Source organism: Salmo salar, chromosome ssa04, assembly GCF_905237065.1.
Source record: "Salmo salar chromosome ssa04, Ssal_v3.1, whole genome shotgun sequence".
In the NCBI taxonomy this organism is placed as follows: domain Eukaryota; kingdom Metazoa; phylum Chordata; class Actinopteri; order Salmoniformes; family Salmonidae; genus Salmo; species Salmo salar.
In genome coordinates this window covers 41,702,430-41,718,764 of record NC_059445.1, presented here as the reverse complement: position 1 = coordinate 41,718,764, position 16,335 = coordinate 41,702,430, and positions in this window count along the sequence as shown.

The following is a 16,335-nucleotide window of genomic DNA, read 5'->3' as shown; positions in this document are numbered from 1 at the left end:
ACTCTGCTTGACACAGATTATTGGACACGCACAAACACGCATGCATGTACACAATCATGTTCATACTTGCTTCTCCCACAAAATACCTCATAACTGTACTGCTGTATTACCCTATAAATAAGAAATTGGAGGATCTTCACTCCCTTTCTCTCTTCTCAACCTGGGTTGGTGCTTTGGCCATTGGGTATGATCTGTCTGCTTCCCCCTGGCAGTGGTGGAAAAAGTATGCAATTGTCACACTTGAGTAAAAGTAAAGATACCTTAATAGAAAATGACTCAAGTGAAAGTCTAAAAGTATTTGGTTTTAAATATACTTAATAAGTATAAAAAGTAAAAGTATAAATTATTTCTAATTCTGTATATTAAGCAAACCAGACGGCACCATTTTCTTGCTTCTTTATTTACGGATAGCCAGGTGCACAATCCTACACTCAGACATAGTTTACAAACTAAGCATCTGTGTTTAGTGAGTCTGCCAGATCAGAGGCAGTAGAGAGGACCAGGGATGTTCTCTTATAAGTGTGTGAATTGGACCATTTTCCTGTCCTGCTAAGCATTCAAAATGTAACAAGTACTTTTGGGTGTCAGGGGAAATGTATGGAGTAAAAAGTACATAATTTTCATTAGGAATGTAAATTGTCAAAAATATAAATAGCAAAGTACAAATACCCCCCAAAAATACTTAAGTAGTACTTTAACGTATTTGTACTTTACTCCGCTGCCTCCTGGTCAGCATGTCCACAGATCACCTCGACTGCAGGGTGACTTTCTTTGGACAATTTCGATCACCATGTAATTTAGGAAAATTCTATTCTACCATATTTGCTCTCATAAATTATTGCATTGAGGAAAACTGGTTAATCTGCAAATCCTAGTGATATAATTGTCATTTATTTTCAAGAATTCAATCAAATCTATTCATACATTTTGTACATTAATTTCATGTTATAAATACTAAACATGTTGGTGCTGTTTTTTGTGTCCAAGGTTCAAGGGTTTGTGGTACTTCACCCATGGGGTTCTGTTTGGCTGTGGCCTGGTGATCCAGACATGCTACTTCCAGCACTCTTTGTGCCTTTGTGTCTAAATATTTTGGATCTTTCTGACCTTCGCTGGGATTCAGTCTAAGGCGTATTTTAGCAAGCTTGACAATTAAAGGTAATTTACGATTAATCTGACATCTGCAGCGTCTAACGTGAATGCGATCTCTGCGAACATGGGATCATTGCCTTTTTGAATCCCGGCCATACCGTTGTTAATATTGATCGTTCTACAAAAGCTGCCCGTTGATTCAGTGTATCCTATTGATGTCTCTTGTCAGATGAGTTTTGCGGAGGAGCAGTTTGTTGAGAGCTCAGTGAAGGAGTGGGTCCTGCTGCTGTGCATTGGGGTGTTCTCTGACATGGTCCACCTGCTGTTTGGCAGGATGGGAGATCTTGCTCCAAGGGGTATGCAGGATATTCCTGCAGTTAACCACATCCAAGAGAACATACTGTGAACAAGATTGGAACGCAGTCCTCCGTCATTGGGTTGTGACTTTTCGTAGCAGGTCAGGAGTGCAATTTAGCTAACTCAGTCTCCTAACCTGCTATGCTAATTCTCCTAACCTGCTCCAAAAAAACATTATGTGGTGTCTGAGGTTGTCCTTAGGACTCAATGTTGAATAGGATTAGAAGGAAACATCATCATGGCATCATCCTCTAGATAGGCTGGTGCTGGGCTTGGTGTCTATGCTGGTTCCTCTGTATGTCAGGTTTGAAGGGCTGGTTGTAGTGTGTCTACTGCTGGGGGCTGTGTGACGGCTGCTCCGTCAGCTTCATGGCCCCTGTGGCCTTTGAACTGGTGGGCCCCCTGAGAGCTTCCCAGGCCATTGGCTACCTGCTGGGCCTCATGGCCCTCCCAATGACCGCCTGACCCCCCCCTCGCAGGTCTACCCTCCCTTCACCTCATTTCGGACTGTAATAAAATGGGCCACTAATTTGATGTGTGCTTTTTTATCACATACACCCTGTTGTAAACTTTAGTTGATCTATTGTTAAAATCGTCCTACTCTATACACACATGAGCCTTATTGTACAATTGGTTTATCTTTGACACTGCTTTTGTCAGTTGTGAATGAATCATCATGAAGTAATCCTCAATGACGCCTCTCTGTGTGATACTGAGTACTATGTCTTCACAGGACTACTCCATGACAGACCATGACCGCTTTGGGGATTACTACATGGCCTTCTACCTGACTGGGGTTCCTCCTCTCCTTTGTCCCGTACAGTATATTCTTCAGCGCCTGCAGGAGGGTCAGCAAAAAACTCTCCCCTGACCTGCAGCTTTTCCTTCCTGGCTCTGACTACCAGTCCCCTTCCATCCCTGGTCACCAGCTCCCCCCAACCAGCCCTGACCACCATCAGTTGCCACAACTCAAGGATGTTGCCAACAGTAACCATGTGACAGGCCACTGTGGTGAAGACTCATCTGTGATACGTTAGAGATCCCATAAGATGTAAATGGAGTGGATACAGTTGAAGTCGGAAGTTTACATACACCTTAACCAAATACATTTAAACTCAGTTTTTCACAGTTCCTGACATTTAATCCTAGTAAAAATTCCCTGTCTTAGATCAGTTAGAATCACCACTTTATTTTAAGAATGTGAAATGTCAGAATAATGGTGGAGAGAATTATTTATTTCAGTTTTTATTTCTTTCATCACATTCCCAGTGGGTCAGAAGTTTACATACACTCAATTAGTATTTGGTAACATTGCTTTTAAATGGTTTAACTTGGGTCAAATGTTTCAGGTAGCCTTCCACAACAAGTTGGGTGAAATGGCCCATTCCTCCTGACAGAGCTGGTGTAACTGAGTCAGGTTTTATAGGCCTCCCTTGCTCGCACACGTTTTTTCAGTTCTGCCCACAAATTTTCTATAGGATTGAGGTCAGGGCTTTGTGTTGGCCACTCCAATACCTTGACTTTGTTGTCCTTAAGCCATTTTGCCACAACTTTGGAAGTATGCTTGGGGTCATTGTCCATTTGGAAGACCCATTTGTGACCAAGCCTCCTGCAGCAAAGCACACCCACAACATGATGCTGCCACCCCCGTCCTTCACGGTTGGGATGGTGTTCTTCGCTTGCAAGCCTCCCCCTTTTTCCTCCAAACATAACAATGGTCATTATGGCCAAACAGTTCTATTTTTGTTTCATCAGACCAGAGGACATTTCTCCAAAAACTACAATCTTTGTCCCCATGTGGATTTTACCTTGCTGAGCGGACTTTCAGGTTATGTTGATATAGGACTCGTGTTACTGTGGAAATAAATACTTTGTGCCTGTTTCCTCCAGCATCTTCACAAGGTCCTTTGCTGTTGTTCTGGGATTGATTTACACTTTTAGCACCAAAGTACGTTCATCTCTAGGAGACAGAACGCGTCTCCTTCCTGAGCGGTATGACGGCTGCGTGGTCCTATGGTGTTTATACTTGCGTACTATTGTTTGTACAGATGAACGTGCTCCCAAGGATGAACCAGACTTGTGGAGGTCTACAATTTATTTTCTGAGGTCTTGGCTGATTTCTTTTGATTTTCCCATGACATCAAGCAAAGAGGCACTGAGTTTGAAGGTAGGCCTTGAAATACATCCACAGATACACCTCCAATTGACTCAAATGATGCCACTTAGCCTATCAGAAGCTTCTAAAGCCATGACATCTTTTTCTGGAATTTTCCAACCTGTTTAAAAGACACAGTCAACTTAGTGCATGTAAACTTCTGCCCCAATGGAATTGTGATACAGTGAATTGTAAATAATCTGTCTGTAAACAATTGTTGGAAAAATTTCTTGTGTCATGCACAAAGTAGATGTCCTAACCGACTTGCCAAAACTATAGTTTGTTAATAACAAGAAATTTGTGGAATGGTTGAAAAATGAGTTTTAATGACTCCAACCTAAGTGTATGTAAACTTCCAACTTCAACAGTATATGGATTTCATATTTTCAAGGGGCGTTTGTTTTAAGCATCTTTAGACCATCAGTCTAAAATCATTTAATTCTGAATAAACTCTACTCAAATGCCCTATAGCGGATTTGTGCATTGGTTTTTCTAACATTGTTGGCCTTAGAGCAGTGGAAGTCACTAATATTTCTGAGGGAGACACTTTTGTGAAGCAAACTCGCTGTGCGAGCCGCCATACCCATCGGTGAAGGGGGATTGGGAGAAGTCACAAAGTCAAATGGATTCACACAGGATATTTTAAGATACTATTAACATGGACCATCAAGTTATTTCATTCACTATTTCAGAACACTTGGGGGTATCAGAAACAAATGTGTAAAAATCATTTGATGAATCTTTTGAATCTGGCGTTATTGCCATGACCTCAATGAAAGCACTAAGATGTGTCACAACAGTTCATTCCAAATTTCAGTCTGAAGGAAGTACAGTGAGGTCTGAAATTATTATGCCATTTTGGGGGGGGAAATTATAGTAAACAAAAATATAAACTCAACATGCAACAATTTCAAAGTTTTTACTGAATTACAGTTCATAGAAGGAAATCAGTCAATAGAAATAAATTCATTAGACCATAATCGTTGGATTTCACATGACTAGGCAGGGGCGCAGCCATGGCTTGGCCTGCGAGTCCATAGGTCCACCCACTGGGGAGTCAGGCCCAGCCAATCAGAATTCGTTTTTTCCTAACAAAAGGGCTTTATTACAGACAGAAATACTGCTGTAATTTTGGCACTCTTTTTTTAAAGATTTAGTCAAGTCAGTCATTCTGACTAAAGTATCATTGTCAGTCACATTTTTGTAATTAGAATTATGATTTATTCTAGTTACTGTCAAATTATGAAAAAAGGGGGCCCTTTTAACTAAATGCCCTTTCATTTTAGTAACATCACATTTGTATTGCCTCATTAACCTATAGTAAACATAAAACACTCACTTCCATGTGGACAAACATACAGACATCCTGTCTTACCAACATATTTTCTGCATAACATTCTATTCTCTTCCAAACAGCAGAAATATGAGCATACAAAAAATGAAGAACACCTGTCTATATAAGGTCCCACAGTTGACAGTGTATGTCAGAGCAAAAACCAAGCCATGGGTCAAAGGAATTGTCTGTAGAGCTCAGAGACAGGATTGTGTCGAGGCACAGATCTGGGGAAGGGAACCAAAACGTTTCTGCAGCATTGAAGGTCCCCAAGAACACTGTGGCCTCCATCATTCTTAAATGGAACAAGTTTGGAACCACCAAGACTCTTCCTAGAGCTGGCCGCCCGGACAAACTGAGCAATCGGGGGAGAAGGGCCTTGGTCAGGGAGTTGACCAAGAAACCAATGGTCACTCTGACTGAGCTCCAGAGTTCCTCTGTGGAGATGGGAGAAAGTTGTCCTTCTGGAACAATCTCTGCATCTCTCCACCAATCAGGCCTTTATTGTAGAGTGGCCAGATGGAAGCCACTCCTCAGTAAAAGGCACATAATAGCCAACTTGGAGTCTGCCAAAAGGCACATAAAGAGCTCTCAGATCAAAAGAAACAACATTCTCTGGTCTGATGAAACCAAGATTGAACTCTTTGGCCTGAATGCCAAGCGTCACATCTGGAGGAAACCTGGCACCATCCCTACGATGAATCATGGTGCTGTTGGAAGCATCATTATGTAGGGACTGAGAGACTAGTCAGGATTGAGGGAAAGATGAACAGAGAAAAGTACAGAGAGATCCTTGATGAAAACCTGCTCCAGAGCGCTCAGGACCTCAGACTGGGGGCGAAGGTTCACATTCTAACGGGACAACGATCCTAAGCACACAGCCAAGACAACGCAGGAGTGGCTTCGGGACAAGTCTCTGAATGTCCTTGAGTGGCCCAGCCAAAGCCCGGACTTGAACCCAATCGAACATCTCTGGAGAGACCTGAAAATAGCTGTGCAGCAACGTTCCCCATCCAACCTGATGGGGAAAAAGTCAAGGGGTCTGAATACTTTTCACAATTTCCACTGAAAATGTTACAAAAACACATTTACAGGAAGAACTGTGCAGATACAAAGTTTGGTAACAGATTTTTCAAGTAAATTATATATTTTTTCATTTACTGTGCACGTTGTTCAAAGTAGTTATTGTGCAGAGAGTTGTATGATTTGTTAAACTTTGAAATCAATGTTTTTCTGCTTGTATACATTTTAAAGTGAAAAATCTGAGTCTCAGCTTAATTCTGTACTGTGGAATTGCCTTTGTGTAGAAAATGAGGTATCCTTAAAATGAAATCCTGCTATAATTTGAAACCAAATTTAGATTCAAGAGCTTATCTGATAAAAATAATAAAATGGATAAAAAATAATTTGCAGCTATCTTTTTCTAAGAGTTTTTCATTCAGGGTTCCCTTATGAATATTGCACCATTAGAGCTCTAATTACATTAACACACAGTGACAGTCAGACACTCTGCTCTCACGGATCACGAGAACAGATTGTCTCTCTGAGAAAATGGTGCCCTGTAAAGAAGAATCTCAAAGCCTCATTAAAAAGTAAAACAAACAAAACATGTGCAGTTGAAGTCTGAAGTTTCCATACACTTAGGTTAGAGTTATTAAAACTAGTTTTTCAACCACTCCACAAATTTCTTGTTAACAAACTATAGTTTTGGCAAGTTAGTTAGGACATCGACTTTGTGCATGACACCAGTCATTTTTCCAACAATTGTTTACAGATTATTTCACTTATAATTCACTGTATCACAATTCCAGTGGGTCAGAAGTTTACATACATTAAGTTGACAGTGCATTTAATCAGCTTGGAAAATTCCAGTCAATTGAGTCAATTGGAGGCGTACCTGTGGATGTATTTCAAGGCCTACCTTCAAACTCAGTGCCGCTTTGCTTGACATCATGGGAAAATCAAAAGAAATCAGCGAAGACCTCAGAAAAAAATGGTAGACCTCCACAAGTCTGGTTCATCCTTGGGAGCAATTTACAAATGCCTGAAGGTAGCACGTTCATCTTTACAAACAAAGTACGCAAGTATAAACACCATGGGGCCACGCAGCCGTCATACCGCTCAGGAAGGAAAGTGTTCTGTCTCCTAGAGATGAACGTACTTTGGTGCTAAAAGTGCAAATCAATCCCAGAACAACAGCAAAGGGCCTTGTGAAGATGCTGGAGGAAACGGGTACAAAAGTATTTATTTCCACAGTAAAACTAGTCCTATATCAACATAACCTGAAAGTCCGCTCAGCAAGGAGGAAGCCACTGCTCCAAAACCGCCATAAAAAAGCCAGACTACGGTTTGCAACTGCACATGGGGACAAAGATTGTACTTTTTTGAGAAATGTCCTCTGGTCTGATGAATCAAAAATAGAACTGTTTGACCATAATGACCATCGTTATGTTTGGAGGAAAAAGGGCGAGGCTTGCAAGCCAAAGAACACCATCCCAAACGTGAAGCATGGGGGTGGCAGCATCATGTTATGGGTGTGCTTTGCTGTAGGAGGTACTGGTGCACTTCATAAAATAGATGGCATCATGAGGGAGGAAAATTATGTGGATATATTGAAGCAACAACTCAAGACATCAGTCAGGAAGTTAAAGCTTGGTTGCAAATGGGTCTTCCAAATGGACAATGACACCAAGCATACTTCCAAAGTTGTGGCAAAATGGCTTAAGGACAACAAAGACAAGGTATTGGAGTGGCCATCACAAAGCCCTGACCTCATTCCTCAAAATTTGTGGGCAGAACTGAAAAAACGTGTGCGAGCAAGGAGGCCAACAAACCTCCTGTCAGAAGGAATGGGCCAAAATTCACCCAAATTATTGTGGGAAGCTTGTGGAAGGCTACCCAAAATGTTTGACCCAAGTTAAAAAAGTTAAAGGCAATGCTACCAAATACTAATTGACTGTATGTAAACTTCTGACCCACTGCAAATGTGATAAAAGAAATAAAAGCTGAAATAAATCATTCTCTCCGCTGACATTTCACATTCTTAAAATAAAGTGGTGATCCTAACTGACCTAAGACAGAGATTTTTACTTGGAGTAAATGTCAGGAATTGTGAAAAACTGAGTTTAAATGTACTTGGCTAAGGTGTATGTAAACTTCCGACTTCAACTGTAAATGATGGAGATGGCATTTGAGGCAGTTTTGGCTGGGAAGGCAGTGTAGGTTCAGTGGAGGGGGCATCGATGGGACAGCCAATGAGAAACAAAGAAAGTCTAAAAAAACAGGCCTGGAGCTCTTCAACAGCCCACCACACCTGCTTCTCTGAATGGTCCATTTCCAGGAATGTAGTACCCACCTGGGTGATGCAACGGCTGCTGAAAAGCACACGAAAAGCCACCACATCTTGGCGGTGGTTAGGAGCATTCCCTGAACAGTCCCTGAACTTCCTCTGCCACCTCTGGAAACAGCATGCAGTCCTCGCTGTAATTCTTCCAAACAGATTAAACAAAAAGCTGCATTACCTGTCTGTCGGTTGGTCGGTACAAAACATACAACATTTACTGAGCTCTCTGCCTAGGCTACCTCACGGTGCCATGGCAACTATGGACTCTACCATGCCGATGTCTATCAGCCTCTTCTTACTTTGCAATCACTTTGTTTCTTTAGTTCTGAAATGCTGATGGTGATGGATAATTAGTAACCAATAAAGGGAGAACGATAAAGGCTATATGAGAATATGTGTGTGATCAGATCAAACATAATGGCCAGGAGGCATGGATCTGTATGCTGTCATTAACCCTTCACTAACACATGGATCTGTATGCTGTCATTAACCCTTCACTAACACATGGATCTATATGCTGTCATTAACCCTTCACTAACACATGGATCTGTATGCTGTCATTAACCCTTCACTAACACATGGATCTGTATGCTGTCATTAACCCTTGACTAACACATGGATCTGTATGCTGTCATTAACCCTTCACTAACACATGGATCTGTATGCTGTCATTAACCCTTCACTAAAACATGGATCTGTATGCTGTCATTAACCCTTCACTAAAACATGGATCTGTATGCTGTCATTAACCCTTCACTAACACATGGATCTGTATGCTGTGATTAACCCTTCACTAAAACATGGATCTGTATGCTGTCATTAACCCTTCACTAACACATGGATCTGTATGCTGTGATTAACCCTTCACTAAAACATGGATCTGTATGCTGTCATTAACCCTTCACTAACACATGGATCTGTATGCTGTGATTAACCCTTCACTAACACATGGATGTGACTGAGGGAGAGAGTAGGGAACCGACATATGTGCCTTGCATATGCCACACGTAGTCTTACTGGCACTATTCCAGGAGGCTGTCCGTCCCAAAGACAACTTAGACATGAGTGCCAGCAGGGACACGTATGCAACAGTGTCCCAGTGGGTTATCTTCAGACATCTTCATCATCTATGTGGTGGTTCTGCTCCTCGTCCTCCTGGCGCTGAGAGCAGTATGCTGGGTCGTCAGAAACAATAGAACCCAGAGGACTACAGCAGAGTAAGAGAGGGATGACCTCATCGGATCAAAGTCTGGTAGCTAAAGGGTCACAATGACGTGGAGGCATATATATATATATTTTAACATAGACCATATGTGAGCATGCAATGCATAGGTTAACAAAGTCTGTCTGATGTTTTGCAGGAAACTGACTGACAGAGATAATCTCAGCAGGTGATGGACCAGAGAGAGACACCCAGGCCAAATTCACCCTGAAGATCAGGACTGATCCGAGGCATGCCACTCAGCTGGTGGAGATGCTTGTGGGGCGTGTCTGTCGCTTAGAGGGAGCTGTCCCAGATAACCCACTGGCACCCCTTACTTCAGTCACATTACCACTGTGGTGTCACCCACTGATATGATGGCATCACCTGCACCTGCATCACTTCCTGTACCCACTGAGAACATGCTAAAAAACAGTTTGTCCCAGCCCACTCCCCACCGGTGCCCATGCCCAAGGCAAGAAGTCCCCATCCATACTACCTCAACACTCCTAACAGACCACAGCCATCAGAGCAGTTTTCCTCAGATGAGGAGGAAGAAGATGCATCTGAATATGAGGATGATGTTTCTGAGTAATCCAGCATCACCTATTAACCTGATTTTTCTTGAGAGGGCAGTCTCAGACCCAGTCAAACAAAGCTAAAGACCATAATCCACTGTGAATAAAAAAATATATATACATATTTTAAATGATTCTAAGTAATGGGGTGATGTACTGAATCTTTTTGATATGGTAGTATTATTGAGAATATGGATATAGGCTACCTACCTCCTTGTAGCTTAGCTAACTGAAGTTGGAGGCAAACAATTGGTTACAGTTTTAATACCACCCATCAAGCACCTTGTTTTTATATTGGCACTGCTGCGGAAGGTTGATGGGCACTGCTAGTCGTCTAATATTAGATGCGCTGTGGCACTGGAGAAGCCTCCTGCATCCTGATCACCAGAGATGTCTGAGAGCTCCACCGTCGACACAGCTCCGCTCAACCGTCCTCCTTGCCATGCAGTCGGTGTCCCCTGTCACCAAAGCCATATTCATTGCTTTGTTTCTCTTCGCCATCCTGCTCATTCTATACGTCATCCTCTGGTATATATGCCGAGACGCCGACAATGACTACATTTAAACAAGCGAAGGTCATTTATCGAGATAACAGAACTGTCCAAGGTAAGGAAACGGTATTGATCGAACTGCTGCCATTTAAACGGGGCTTGATATGGCATCTATGGCTTTTGTTGGACAGTGGCATTTGGTGACATTCCTTTGAATATTTTTGGTTTTTAGCCAACAGATGTATGAATTGATGCTGCCGGACGTTTTCCATTGTGTGCTTAGGCTACTTGTTGAATGACAGCTGATGTTGCGTCTTCCAAATGAAATGTTGATGTTTTAGCTCCCATATCAATTTGGTAAGTCAATCGTTAACAGTTCGATATTTTTTATTGAATAATCTCTGTTTTATTCAGTAATTTTGAACATGTCATTTTTTTTTTTTACAAGGTCAAAAGTGGACAACAATAGGCCTATAGGCTGTATGGGTTTATCCATTAAGATGAGATTTTCTGTGTAAAAATATTGCCTTTGTGTTGTATTTCATCCCACTCTGTAAAATGGAGTACATATAAGGTAGAGCTGGTGATGGTGTTCTGTCCCCCTACAGATGCAGCTCCATGGACAAGTGAGGATGACCCCACCCCACCCCACCCCAGGCCTACAGACCTATGGCATAGATAGAAGGAGCCTGTCCAACCACTGCCAGTGAGACTGTTGGGCTCAGTGGGATTCATCAGACTTAGCGGTCAAACTGGGACATGCTCTAACAGTGTGGTAAGATGTGCTTGGAGGCCACAGATAAGAGGAAGAGGAAGATGGCAGAGAGCAGTCACTGCCAAGTGTAAACAACCAGGGAAGAGGGTGACTTCATAATCATCCTTCTCTCTGGTGGACTGTCCACCTAGAGGATGACTCAGCTTGGCCTTAGGATATAACCCGAATACATTGTTAAATATACTCTGTGTATGTTTACTACAGCTGTCACATTGCTGTATGCTTTCAGTCTGTGATGGTGGTATTGTGATAATGAAATTGTAACATGTTGAGCTTAATGCTATCCTAGTTGTCTAATAAATGTTTTCTTTGGCAAGTTATGCAGCAATTTCTGTTAGCCAATACATTTTTCTGTAAAGATCCTATAGATCCAATAGATACCTCCTTCACATAGCTTGGGCTTATAAATACTAATGATGATGATACTACCTTCATGTTATATTGCCTTATAGACAGCCTTATAGACAGCCTTATAGACCTGCATTCAAAGGAGACACTCAATTACACCAGCTCTGTCAGGAGCAATGGGCCAAAATTCACCCAACTTATTGTGGGAAGCTTGTGGAAGGCTACCCGAAATGTTTGACCCAAGTTATACAATTTAAAGGCAATGCTACCAAATACTAATTGAGTGTATGTAAACTTCTGGCCCACTGGGAATGTGATGAAAGAAATAAAAGCTCAAATAAATCATTCTCTCTACTAATATTCTGACATTTCACATTCTTAAAATATAGTAGTGATCCTAACTGACCTAAGACAGGGGATTTTTACTCGGATTAAATGTCAGGAATTGTGAAAAACTGAGTTTAAATGTATTTGGCTAAGGTGTATGTAAACTTCCGACTTCAACTGTACATACAAAGCTCTCCACGGCTCTATGTTTCCAATGGGTTTTCTTCAGAGGATAAATGGACCTCTGGAAATTGACTCTGATCATATACTTCTCTCTGAGATTAGAGGCTAGCCCACACCTGCACAGAGCCATTAATAGACTTACCATAACACAGTTTCAGTCCGACCAGACTCCACTTGATACAGTTCACAGACTAAAGCTAACATTCAGCCTAGATTAAACCAACACCTATAACAATAAATATGGGGTTTTCTGTTTTTCTGCCTCCATAAGTTTGTTTGAAAGAACATACACTGAGTGCACAAAACATAGAATGACCAGGTGAATCCAGGTGAAAACTATGATCCCTTATTGATGTCACTTGTTAAATCCACTTCAATCAGTCTAGATGAAGGGGAGGAGACGGGTTAAAGAAGGATGTCTAAGCATTGAGACAATTGAGACGTGAATACTGTATGTGTGCAATTCAGAGGGTGAATGGGCAAGACAAAAGATCTAAGTGCCTTTGAATGGGGTATGGTAGTAGATGCCAGGCGCACCAGTTTGTGTCAAGAACTGCAACGCTGCTGGGATTTTCAAGCTCAACAGTTTCCCATGTCTATCAAGAATGGTCCACCACCCAAAGGACATCCATCCAACTTGACACAACTGTGGGGAGCATTGGAGTCAACATGGGCCAGCATCCCTGTGTAACGCTTTCGACACCTTGTAGAGTCCATGCCCCGACGAATTGAGGCTGTTTTGAGGGCAAAAGGGGTGAGGGTGCATCGCAATGTTAGGAAGGTGTTCCTAATGTTTGGTATACTCAGTGTATATTTTAGATGCAACACTGCCGCTCTGCCACCTCTCAATTGAATACATGCCATGCAACACCACTAGATGGCGATATTACGTGTTATCACTTTGATATGCACACAAAAATGTTTTCACCAACCCTGTCCACATAGTAAAAGTTAATTACCTCATGTAACGGAACATTTATAGTCAGCAAAAAAAAAGGGCACACTACAATATACACTTCCATGTATTTATTATAGTGCCATTCAACCCATTGAGACCTGATGAAAGGTCAAAGCCGTCTTATAATAGACACACTAGGGAGCATTTCTTCTAGTGTGCAGAGGAGTCTTTTTTGCTAATGAACATTTGTGTACGGCACCTGCTCCAAACCTTTGGGTATGCAAGTTTTCCACCATTTTTCAATATAACTGCTTGAAATGTTCTGTTTTACTGCGATGTCACTTTTAGGGTTGGTCTGTTTCGACTCAATTTAATCTTCTGAGCTGCCTTGAGTAGATATGTAACTCATTACCCTCTAGCTGTGCTACAGAGTGTAAATATGATTAAATAAATACCCTTTGCGGTGTTGGGAGAATGACCACCTGGTTTGTGTTTGTCCTGGTAGTTCTCCTCTGTACTGTTTCACCGACGGACATGCCCAAGGCCACAGAAGCAGCTGAGCACTTCCCACAGCATTGGGGCTCTCTGTCCAGGACACATGATAAAGACCACATACTGGTCTACTCTCACCAGGTTACATGAAAGGAGTACTAGTAACACTCTCCATGCTGTGTGTCTAATTTTACCGTTATATAATGGACTCATCCCAGTGAGGAGTCAGAGGAGTTATACAGCCAGACAATCCTGCTGTTCTACTATCACTCAGGAACACTTCTCTACTAATTATTCACAAACCGCCAGAGACAGAGGACAGCTACACACACTCACACACACACTCACACTCACACACGGTTCGGTTCAATAGCTCAGGGAACAGAGGCACTGATGTGACAAGACTGCTGAGGAAAGCAGAGCTAGTGCCCCAGGGATGTGTCAGAGTGACAGACTGGCTCGCACACTCATAGACACATACACGTGGACACACACACACACACACACACACACACACACACACACACACACACACACACACACACACACACACACACACACACACACACACACACACACACAAAATTGTCAGATTTTGATCTCGCATGTTTTGTAATAGCGCATGACGAGTGCCGGTAAATACCTAGATGGAATGTGGCTGTTGTGTAGTTATTATATAACATCAGAGGAATCGAATGATTGAGTCCAACAATCGGTTTGGGAGCCAAAGCCCTGACTCACACAGCTGAGTTCACTAGGCATTCAGCATTGATGAATCATTTGTTACTAATTGCAATTCACTGATAATTAATAAGGCAATACACTTGAATAGGCCCAGCCTCCATGGGGTGTGAGCACAGAGCACCCGGCCAGCATGGTGCGTAGAGAGCAGATGCTTGGCAGAGTGGGGGGGGGGGGTTGTTTGTTCCTCTAGTTAATATTTAATTTAGGAGGGGCTATGTTGAAGTACAGGGTCATGGGGGAAGGTCCTGCTCTGGGCTGTCCAGGTGCAGAGCTACAGAACACCTCTCAGGCTCTGACATAGGGCTGGGACAGCTAGGGAGCTCTCTGGTCCACTCAGGCTGCTGGTGGGTGTCCCACCTGCTCTGTTCCACCTGTTCCTGGGCCATGTGGTGGAGTTGCTGTGGATCCCTCGCCTCAGGAGGAAGGTGCCAACCAGAGGTAGTCTTTACTTTTAGCAACAATTTGTTTGGAATTTGACTAACTTCTTTACATATATTTTTAATTACTCAGTTATTATGCTTTATTAATTAACAGTGCTGACAATGGCCCTTGGTCAGGGCAGGCCCAAGCCTTTTGAGGGCCCTAAGCAAGATTTTTTTTTAAGTTGACAAATTCATTTCCTGTAATTCTACACATTTTGCCATGGGGTAGAGACACTTTTTGCAGGTTAAAAGTGAATTTCCTGCAATTCTACACATTTTGCCATGCTAATATGATATCTGAGTGAGAGTGACTAACAAAATCAATGGGGGCCCCTGGAGGTCAGGGCCCCTGGGTAATTTGGCCATGATTACTACAAGGTTTAGATAGCTGGTTAGACGTAGGCTAATTGAGTGAATGTCAGTGACTGACATAACAAGAGAAAAACTGATGATGCACAACCAAATTCCAAAATGCCACCCTATGTATTCTACTTACTCTCAACTGTTTTTTTATGTGCTTTTGTCTTTATTTGTTTTTAGGTCAGGAGTCACTAATCGACCTCTTATTACTTATGCCCAGGGCCGGCCCTGCCCTTGTTAATGGTTTCACTGCCCAGGCCTGTGATTGCATCCCCTGCCTACCTCTGTCCCCCATGCTCAGTAACTGGAATCTGTCCCTGCAGACACACTGTAGAGCAGGGCCGGCTGGTTACTGCGCCCTGGGGTCAGGCTGCTCGCCCTGGCTGCTCACGCTTATAGAGGACTCACTGGGGAGTTATATGTACTGTATATAGTTTGCATGTGGGAGTTTTTTGTTTGTATAGCTATATCACTGACTGCATATCAGCATTTGGACTCACGTCTGTAATGTTTAGGCAGGAGTGGCCAGTGCAGTAACATTGATTACATTGTAATGTGTATTACATCACATTTACATTTGAGTCATTTAGCAGATGCTCTTGTCCAGAGCGTCTTACAGTTAGTGCATTGACTTTAAGGTAGCTAGATGGGACAACCACATATCACAAGTAGCTATCAGTAGAGTCAGAGCTAAAGAAGGGGGGGTGAGGAGGAGGATTATTTAAGAGTGTTTGAAGAGGAAGGGTTTCAGATGTTTTCGTAAGATGGGCAGGGTATGTTTGCGTGAACCACGCAACACTTGCAAATAAAGGACCATCAACTCCATTTGTGTCTGAACTTGTTATTTATATTGAACACATGGGCTATTTCATCTGTTTTTCCAACCAGTTGCACTTCTAACTGGTTTTGTTGTAGTCCTGGGATACTATTTCCTACTTTGTTTATTTAGCAGTGTGAATGTTGACCTAGAGCTGAGCTGGTGTAAGTCTGGGGAGGGGAGAGAAGGGCCAGGTGTGATGGTGTCAGGACTCGTCAGGACCAGTCAGGAGGTGCTGACTGTGGAGCCTGTATGGTGTCACCTTCCACACCTCCAGAGGTGAGCAGCAGGACCTGTAGCTGCAGCTGTAGAAACATCCTGCCCAAGAGGGGACACCCTCAAGACAAAGGCCCTACTCAGGAGACAGCATCTACAAACAACCACACATCATCACAAAAACGTCCAGGCAAGTGAGGCCA